General features: G+C 37.2%; 1 pseudogene; it reads left to right on the top strand.

The window, feature by feature from the left end:
- Window positions 1-578: 578 nt before the first annotated feature.
- On the top strand, window positions 579-1,911 carry LOC114081189 (E3 ubiquitin-protein ligase SIAH1-like; annotated as a pseudogene).
- The last annotated feature ends 8,269 nt before the right edge of the window (window positions 1,912-10,180 follow it).

The raw sequence follows: 10,180 nt of genomic DNA, 5'->3' as shown, positions 1-10,180 counted from the left end.
AACAACCTGATTGGGGTGTAGGAATAAATGCTTTTGTCTCAAGATCAGGATGCTTGTACTGAATACTTCATTCCAAAATGTCCTGGAGATCCTAGCCAGTATAATAATCAGGAAATAGAACTATAGAGGAGTCAGAAAAAAAAAACAGGAAAAAACAAGACAGTAATTATTCACAGATGACATGATTATCTATGTTGAAAACTCAGCAAGGGCAAGGAGACAGTAAAACCCTAAGTTCCCTTCTTACTCTTATCTTAGTCTTTGATTAATGGTTCCTTACAAAATTGCAATATATATTAAAACCACTTTATAAATTTTTATCATAAGGAAAATATAGCATTTCCTCTTTTTCCGTGTTCCAAGAATCCCCAGTGGGAAGTAATTTTGACTTTTCTAGAGGATAGCAGCCACAAAAAAAGCTAAGAACACCAAACCCAAGTATCCCGGAGGCAGATATTGCTTCTGGGTGACTGACTTAAAGTTCAGACGCTGATAAACTCAACTGGTTATTGAGTATTTGAGGGAACACTCTGTCCCAGGCATCCCTGTGCTTTGTGGAATCCACTAGCTTATAAAAAATGAGCCATCAGACTGCTACAGCATTACCTACTCATAACTCAAAGTATCCACCATTCCAGAGAGAGCCTGACATGATTGGAACAACGGCAACCAACAATCACTGGGCAAGTCATTCTGAGTGTCCTGTCTGCTTTGATTATGTTACTACCCACTCTTCAATGTCAGAGTGGCCATTGTTTGTAGCAAGTGTCACCCAAAGCTCAGGTGGTGTCCAACTCACTGGGATTCATTTGCAACTTGGGTCTGGAGAAAGAGGTTGGTTGGGTACTTTTCCCTTGCAAATATGCCTATTCTGGATATGAAATAACTCTTCCACATACAATAAAAGCAGACCCCAAAGAGTTTGGTGAGCTCAGGACTTATTCTTGTCCATGTCCTAGGGCTTCCTATAAATGACAAGGCTCTTGGATGCTTTAATGCCCCATCTGATTCATCAGCACAAGTCCATTACAACCCTACAGGGAGAGGATGTAGTTTTCCTTGCTACAGATAGTAATCTTCCTGGTGTTATTAACAGGGCGATGATGCGGTCCTGTTTTGGCTTCACTTTATATTTGTCTTGGAGAAACCGGAAAAATATGATGGTCACCAGAAGTTCTTCCCAACTAGGAACATGAAAGCAAGCCAAAATTTTTGCTTGTCAACTTGAGCTAAATGGTCATAGGCAATGACTGACTTGGGAAATGATTTCTTGATCTATTCATGAGGGAATTGCAACAGCCATTATGAATGGTGACTGTGATGTCAGGAGGAAGAGAGAAGGCTGGGAGGATAGGGAGTTGGGCCCCTGGATAACTTTCTGAGCAGTAGAGCACAAACAGCAGCTGCAGATACCTGCCGAGAAACTTACACAAAGGCTATTTTAAATCAGGACCTACGTGACTGGGGTCCATGCTTCTCCAAGGAAGGAAAAATGCCTGATATTTTGACTGGACTAAAGGCTGAATGAACACCTCATGGACACTGAATGCCTTACCCAGGATTGGGCAGGGCACTGGCTTAATTAAACCTATAGATCTATATAAACCCCTAGACAATAGCCACTCTTGGTATACCTCTCTTGGCACCCCTCCCTTTTGGGGAGTTCTACTTTCTTATTACTTTAATAAATCCTGTTGCTTTGCTCTCCTCTTGTGTCTTTATTCTTCAAATTGATGAGATAAAGAACCCAACCCCACTCTGTCCACTCTCCATGCTACAACTGCCTAGTCTTTGACACCAGCATTGCATGGCTTTTTTTTTTTTTTTTTTTTTTTTGCAGAAAATGGAAATTCAGGCATCAGTGTAACTATTTCCATGTGTTCAAACAGCAAAAAGTTAAGAAAAAGTTAAGACAAATCAGATCTTTTTAGACTGCTGTTGACTGAGAATGACGACAACTGCCGAAAGCAAGATTGTGGGTATAGGGATTACCATACGAACACTCAAACTTTATTCTATTTCCCCAGAGCTGCTACCTTGAGATCCCTATGAAGATGTGGCTGTTTTTTCTCTGAGTTCTGCCAATGACATGGACAACAGGGGTAAGTGGCATCTAACTCCCCTTCATCTGTGTTGTCTTCAAGATTAGAACTTACAGATATCTTCTTGGACTCTGGGTACTGTGCCTGCTGGAAAGGTTGACTCTGCCCATTAATAATTTTGCCAGCACAAAATCACTTTAATCTTCCCATGGACTAAACTTCTACATGTCTCCCAGCAGACCAATTTGTCTTAGCTGATAGAAAGGTAGAAGGGTTGGATGTAAAAGCAAGGACTGAAGGCAAGGTATTCTGATCCTCCTCAAGGGCACTTTAATCTGTGACCTTGGACAAGTTCATTAATTTAGCCTAATGAACTTTATCTGTTCAGTTAAAAAATCTGAACTCACAATCTGCTTAGAATATGATCTCTCATGTTTCTGGATCCTAATTATTTACTGTTATTTAAAACTAACTCATAGGAATCAAATTATGTTATATGCATGTATAAATATGCCACAGTAAAACCCAGTGTTCTGTATAATGAATATACACCAATAAAAAATTTTAAACTGATAGGAGGCTAAATTGGAATACACTGAATCATTATGTAAAACTTCACACAGTGAGTGAAAAGTTGCCTACTGGCCATTGTTGGGTGACTGATGTCTGCCACGGAAACGGAATACAAAAATCAGAACTCACAGGATTCTTAGAATCTGATCTCTCATGCTTCTGGATTCTAATTATTTTCAACTGGAATTGACAGAAGATACAATAGATTGATAGGAACAAAGCGCAGTGGCTGAAGAGATCATATAATCAAAAAAAAAAAAACATGAAAGACCAGTTGCTCTTAGTTCCTGGAGTCAGAGTACCATGAAAGCAGGGGACCCTTGTTTGCTTTTTCCTTTCCCATGGGCTCTGTTCAGAATGCTTTCTCACCAGTGTTCCCCATTGAAAGCTGGAGTGAGATTGTGTGAGAGGTACCTATTCTGAAATAAATCATTTGTGGGTGAGCTCAGAACTGAGCAAGCACTAGAACTCTGGGCCAATGAGAGATCCCTTTTCTGCAGTCTTTGACACACATAATGAAATAGAGCCAAAGCTACTGCTGCCAGTTTCACAAAGTACTCACTTTGACAAGAAAATCTGATGACCGCCAGCCTTCATGCCGGGGAGTCAAACATTTTGCACCAATATTTATCACATTTACTTATTTTTTTTTCCAGGAAAATGAATCACTTCCCTCGGAGAATTGAGCAGCTCCTTCCTATTGAGGCTGCAGACTAAATGCTGACCACCAGCAAGGGCTCTTTTTCCCTCTAGGACTCCTCGGGAACGTGTTATTTACTTTCCTCACAATGGCTGCCCATGGTTGATCAGGCAACACTGTTGTTGCATTCAGATATGTCCTTGGGACTATAATCTGCACTCTTTGATCCTGTGTGGTTCACATTTGTGGTCCTTGATTGAATTCATATCAGGTTCCTCCCCTTTTAGGCTATTGATTTTAGATGTGAACAATAAAATGACCTTGACTATAGATGTAAAGCCATACTTCCCATTTCCATCTGTAGCACCTTAGAACAATTCTGCCATGGTTCCGAATGCCCTAGAGCACTGTCCGTATAACTTAAAAACATTGTAAAGGGAAATGTGAGCCCTCTGTTTTTATGTATGTTTTATCAATGCTTTGGCTTCCCCTACATCCCACAAAATCTTGTTGCTAGGATGCTTCTTTTGCCTTTAATTTCACTGGTCAGGTAGGGGGAAAAAATCATACATATTTTTCTTTCATCTTTCTAGTTTCTTAGTTAAGATCATGTTAAACATAAATTTTTGTAACCTTTAAGCTTTTTAATCAAATACACAACTAAGTCTTCTTCCTCTCTGTTGCTGAGTTTCAATTAGTTCCCTCCTTATGCAAATATGGTTACTTGATCACTATCAATACTATACATGTTGAATATAGTAATGAGAGAAACTCACACTCATAGGTTAAATGTATAGATAATCAGCAAGTTACTTAGATCTGAAATTTTTTAATACAATATGAAAACTAAATTGCAGAATGGTTGTGACAACAAAACAAAATATAGTTAAATATTTTATTACAGTACGTGGGATAGGGTAAAGTCCTTACAAACAGCAACTCTGCTTATTATTAGTAGTAGTAGTGCATTATTAAAATAATCGTTTCCTTAGGGCCCTTTTTAAGATAAATGAATGAAATGAATCCTGTGTGAGACAAAAATGTGCCCTTTACAAGTCTTCAGAGAATAATTATGATTTGGTATGATAAAATTTCTTGAAGTTGGGAATTTCTGTAACTACAAATACCATTGCCTTTGATTCCAGTAAAATTCAGACATTTTCTTCAAGCTGCTTGGTGTGATGGACCTAAGGTCCTGCATATGTTAGTTTCTCTAAATAGTTAAAAGGAACATTGTCTTCTATTTTCTGGATTTCCATTAAAGAAACAGTATTAAGTATTAGCAGGTATGTCTCTTTTGATATCAACCACTTAAAAACTCAAATCAAGCTTTAAAAAAGAAACAAAATCAAAATAAAATAAAGAGAAATGGATCATTTATTGACTTTTTAATTTTTTGGTTGTAGATGGACATAATACCTTTATTTTTATTTATTTATTTTTATGTGTTGCTGAGGATCGAACCCAGTGCCTCACACATGCTAGGTGAGTGCTCTGCCAACTGAGCCACAATCCCAACCCTCACTTATTGACTTTATTAACAGAAATATCTAAGAACTGAATTTTGTGGTTGAGGTTGTATAGAAAGAAAATTCTTTAATGATTAAAAATGAGTGTAAGAATTTGCATTAATATTGTTAAATAATTATAAACCAGTGAATATTTCTGCAGAAGCAAGAAGCAAATAGGATGGTCCAATCTGAAGGCATCTTTTTTTTAGTATAGAAGCCATGGATACATTTAGCATATTCTTATTATGCAGATAGCTGGACATTATCTGGCTGTCCATCAAGACAGATTTTCTTCCTTCTCTACCATAGTATGTAGTTCAGAGCCAACTCATATGAACTGGGTTCCCTTGTCATCTCTACCTTTTCATTTTTCAGACAATGTGAGGCACTGTCTGAAAGCTTAAGACAGAAAGAGATAGTTGAGGGTACTCACCCTTGCCATTCCTCCTTGCTATGCTTTGCGTTGGATAAGGCTGTGTTCCTCTACCAAAATTAGAACTTTCAGATACATTTCTCCTATAACTGGAAGTCTCAGAGAAGATTCCAGGAAATATTCACTTCCTTGTTTTTTCAAGCCTAAAGTGAGAAAAGCTTCCTGTATTTACTAGCTATTGGGTGTTTTGCCACTTATCAATTTTCCTTAAATGTTACCACATCTTTGTTAAAAGAAAAACAACAAATGGTTTAGAAACCTGTCTTCAAAATCCCTTATGACCTTGTTATACTTTTGCTATTGATTTCCTGTCCCATTTTAATTATGACCGGTTCCTGAAAAAGACTTTTAAAATGCAATTCTGTAACTGAGCTGTTCTCCTATTGGATGAGTACACTAACCCTTATGTGGGTGGGAGAATTAAATTCTGGGTCTTCCAGTAGCATCTGGAATATTTGCATTAATATCAAGGAAGCATGGAACAAAATGCTGATGGAGTCCAAGGTCATGGGAGAGCAAGTGGCTCTTGCATTTAGACACTGATGATAATGGTACTTACAATGATTTTTACCGTGAGGTGGTGGTTTCTGCTGACCTGAGAACCTACACAAAGTAAAGAACTCAAGTATATTGCAAGAATCCTTGCCCTTGACGTAGTCATACTATTTCAAGTGACTTTGCAGCACTTTCACCATAGAGGTAGTCTGAGCTCCACTGGGAAAATCTGGGCTATTAATTTTCTCTGGCCAACAGAATGCAGTAGACACAACATTGTAGCAGCTCTAAGTTTGGTGTCTGAGGTCCTGCATACATCTTCTTGTCTTAATAACCCAACTAGCCTCCAGGTGATGCAGCCTGGGCTAGTCTGTAGGTTGATAAGAAATCATTTTCCCATCATTCCAGCTAAAAGGTTAGTGAGGTCAGTCCATTTTGTCAATTGGCTGCAATAATCATCTGCCTTAAAGAGTATTTGATAAATTTAACTGTATGAAAGTTAAGTAAATAAATAAATAGTAATTGTGGAGGACAAATTATCATTCTTATTATCTGGTTCTGAATACACAATAGGAAAAGTATGAGAAAATAAAACCTACAATGCACTTATTTGAAAATGCATTTTTTTAAAAACCTCTCACATATTAAAAGTTTTTTAAAGACAGTCAATGCAATAGAAAAATAGGCTAATAATTTCAACGGCACTTCTTTATAAAAAGAAAAGTACCTGAATCACAAGCATACGAAAATGTACTTAATCTCTCCGCAATTAGCAATGGGCAAAATAACAACATAATAGGATACTATTATTCACCCAAAATACTGTCAAAAATTTAAATATTAGAAAATACTGAGTGTGTTTAATTGAATTATGGGTCTCAATTCTTCATCTCACTATAATAAAATTATGGAGCTATACTCTTGCCAGGAATGTGATGCAGGCAGAGTAAACTTTCTCAAAGTTATATAAGAGCAGATTATGCTTCCAAACTGAGACCACAGTGGTTTTGTGGGTTACATGCCCATATTTATTTTTTGTCAATGGACCTTTATTTTATTTGTTTACTTTTATGTGGTGTTGAGAATCAAACCCAGTGCCTCACATATGCTAGACAAGCACTCTAGCACTGAGCTACAACCCCAGCCCCTACCTGCCCATAATTTTAGATCAAAGTTTCAAACCCTGCATATCCCTTCAAAGGTTCAGGGAAGTTTTACTCTTTATGAAACTATAGCCAATAGAAGAATCACTCTTAGCTATCAGTTTCACAAAGCAAGAATTAAATGGCTACCTTTCTTCTGAGAGTACAAAGCACCAAACAAGGAAGAAATTTTTCCAATGATAATTGTATATAAAAAGTAAACTGTTTGAGTTTTTTGAGTGGGAATGTGTTTGATGAAACATTTTTGTAGTTCTCAAATAATAAAAAGACGGTGATATAAAGTAGGGGGAAAAAACTTAAATCAGGGAAAATGCCAACTTTCCTATAATCCTCACATATACATTTAGTAGTTTCTATTAGACAGATCACTTAATCTGTCTCATATTGGTTCATTTGTTTAAAACTGAGAATTTAAGGAACCTTGAGCTTGATTCTGTTACAGTTTACATTTCCAAACTGTAAGACTTTTTTATGCTTTTTGAAATCTCTGCATTCTCAGTTAAGAGGTCTTCCAAACCATGGCAATATGGTGAAGTCAGTGGAAACTTTAAATACAGTGTTCAAAGTGGCAAATGGAGTATCAACATGCTGAGCATCACACTGACCTTTAAAATAGTAGCACCATGCTGGTTGCAAAGTAATATCATATCACAGCACTGTCAAGATCATGAAACAAGACATTTGAGATAAATACCAACAAATAAAAACGAAGCAGATCAACGAGTAATATTCTGAATTGCATTCCATTAAGAATCTAAATAGAAATGTTTCATAGTTCCAAACTTCTCACAGACAATTTCAATTCCATGCATGGGAGAAGACTAAGCAGTCTCTTTTCAAGATTGCAGAAAAGCAAAATTTCCCTCCAGCATCCAAGTTGCTCCAAACATTATTGGGAAATCCTCTTTGGACTAACAGAAAAGACTGCAAAAACTTGGAAGAGGCTAAAAGAGAGAAAGCAGAGTAGCTGTTGCTGGCCTACATTTGTGACATGTGTGCCAACCTTCTCTTATCAATGAGAAGATTGGGTTAGAACTGGGCTGACCATCTGGATTCCCGCCAGGCTGGTCCCGTGGTGGGTGCTTTCTTGCCAATGTTAAAATATACCAAGTTGAGATACTAAATGGGTTATAATAGCAAGGGGGTACTTGAAATGTACATTGAGTACCAAGATAAAAACAAAAGTGAGGGCCAGAGAAACAGGAGTATGGTAATAAACAAACAATTCTCATTGTTCATGAGAGAACTTTTTCATGTAGCTAGGATACATGTGCAAGAGCTGCCCAGACTCTGAACAAGTTAAGAAATAAACAGTAATTATATAATTCTTCTTTTTTTGTGTGGTGCTGGGGATTGAACCCTTGACCTTTAACATGTGATACAAGCACTCCACCAAATGAGCTAAATCCCCAGACCATAAAGAATAATGATGGAGGACAAATTATCATTCTTATTATCAAGGAGCCAGGTTAAAGGACCTGACTTAAAGTGCAATGCTGAAGTAGGATCACTTACCAGTACAGAATTAGACAAACTCAGGCACCCAGCTTCAGGCAGTGCTGACCAGGGAAGGCCTCCCTGCATCTTGGCCTCCCTCCACCTGAGCTCTACCCAGGTGGAGCTCACAGTGCAAAAAAACAAAAAAAAAAAGAACTTGTTTTATGGTGAGCAGGCTTGCTCCAGATAGGGCCAAAGAGATCTGAGTCAAGCCTGTGCAGTTATTCTGCCAAAGTTAATCATTCAGATAAAGTATTCTACTTCCCCAGGAAAGACCTAGCAAAGCCTAGGAGAAAGATTCAGGTACTACTATCGGGTTCCATTCATAGGAAGGAAACAAAAATAGAGGCCACTAAAAGGACTGGATCCAAGGTGGAAGGAGGTCATAAAAATATGGAATTGTTAGCCAGGGAGGTAGAAGTTATGGTGTTACTGTACTTCAGGACCTGGCCATCCTATTCCAACCTCCATGTAACGCACACACTTTAAAGAATCTCAAAGAATGAACAAAAGAGAAATTAATCAAAGCCCCTCTCTTGAACACTGATATCCCTGTGTCTGCCTGTGCTCCTGCACTTCCCTGCAGTTGCTTAGCATTTTATACTCTTCAAAATAGTTCCACATATTGTCACTTTATTTATGCTCATAATTATCCTTTTTTGGAGAAACAAAACTATCATTATTATTTCCACTTGATAGAAAAATAAAGAGAGCCAAAATGTCATTTTCTTGGAAATAGGTTGTATAACTAAAACAAGTGCATAGGCTTCCTAAAATTATTATCAATAGAATATGAAACTTTTTTATTTATTTGGTGATATAAATAGGAGCTAAGAAAGAAAACTAAGATACGTTTCTTTAGATATTGGCCTTATTCTCAGAATATAAATTCCAAATACCTAGAGCTTCAGTCTGGGGCAAAGGTATCATTAACTACCTTGTCTTTAAATCTTTAAACCATTCAGTCTGCAGTACCATATATTACCTTACACAGTACCGTAGAGAAGAAAATCAATTTTGTTATTTTTAAACAGATCTATTAAAGGCAGGACACAGATATTTTATTTATTTATATTTTTTTGCTAACCTCACAGTAATAGTATAGCAAAACTACTCTATATAATTTTTTAGGGAACAAGGGCATTTATGCATAAAATATTCACTCATTTGCTTATGTCAAGTGATCTGTGAGTGCTGGGCTCTGTGCTTGGTGCTGTTTATACAAAGAAGAAAAAGAGTCAGGTCCTGCTTTTAAAAAGGTATATGCAAGTCAGGGAAATGGGCACATAGATGAATGTTATAAAATACTGCAGCTGAAATGATAGAAGGATGTATAGCCTGCAACAGGAGTGCAAAGGACAAAAAAGTGAATTTGTTCTAAAGCCTAAATTTTTAAAACTTTTCTTATGTAGATTTTATATAATACATATTTTTCTACCCGAATTTGACTTAATAATCATATAGGAGTGGGCTTTACCTAACTCGGCTTGTAGTAAAAGTGATTTATCTTTACCGTTTGTGAAATGCTTTAACAAAACAAGTGCAAATGACTGGTATGAATTATCATCATATGAATGATCACCTTAGCATTTCCCTGGTTATTACAGTGTTTTCAGGGTGGGGAGTAGGAGAGAAAAAATGCCTGAATCCCGGAGCAGTTAGAATACTGTCAGGGATGAATAGGGTGTTTCTGAAAGACACCAAGTTCCATTATCGAGCACTGAACAGAGGGACGAGCCTCCATCGGGTCTCTGGACTGACCAAGCAACAAGCAAATAATTTAACGCATCCCCAAAAGAAGTACTTTTATGATTTTTTTCTGTGTC

This window comes from Marmota flaviventris, chromosome 1 (genome assembly GCF_047511675.1).
Source record: "Marmota flaviventris isolate mMarFla1 chromosome 1, mMarFla1.hap1, whole genome shotgun sequence".
Taxonomy (NCBI): domain Eukaryota; kingdom Metazoa; phylum Chordata; class Mammalia; order Rodentia; family Sciuridae; genus Marmota; species Marmota flaviventris.
This window is presented reverse-complemented; position numbering and strand designations above follow the sequence as displayed.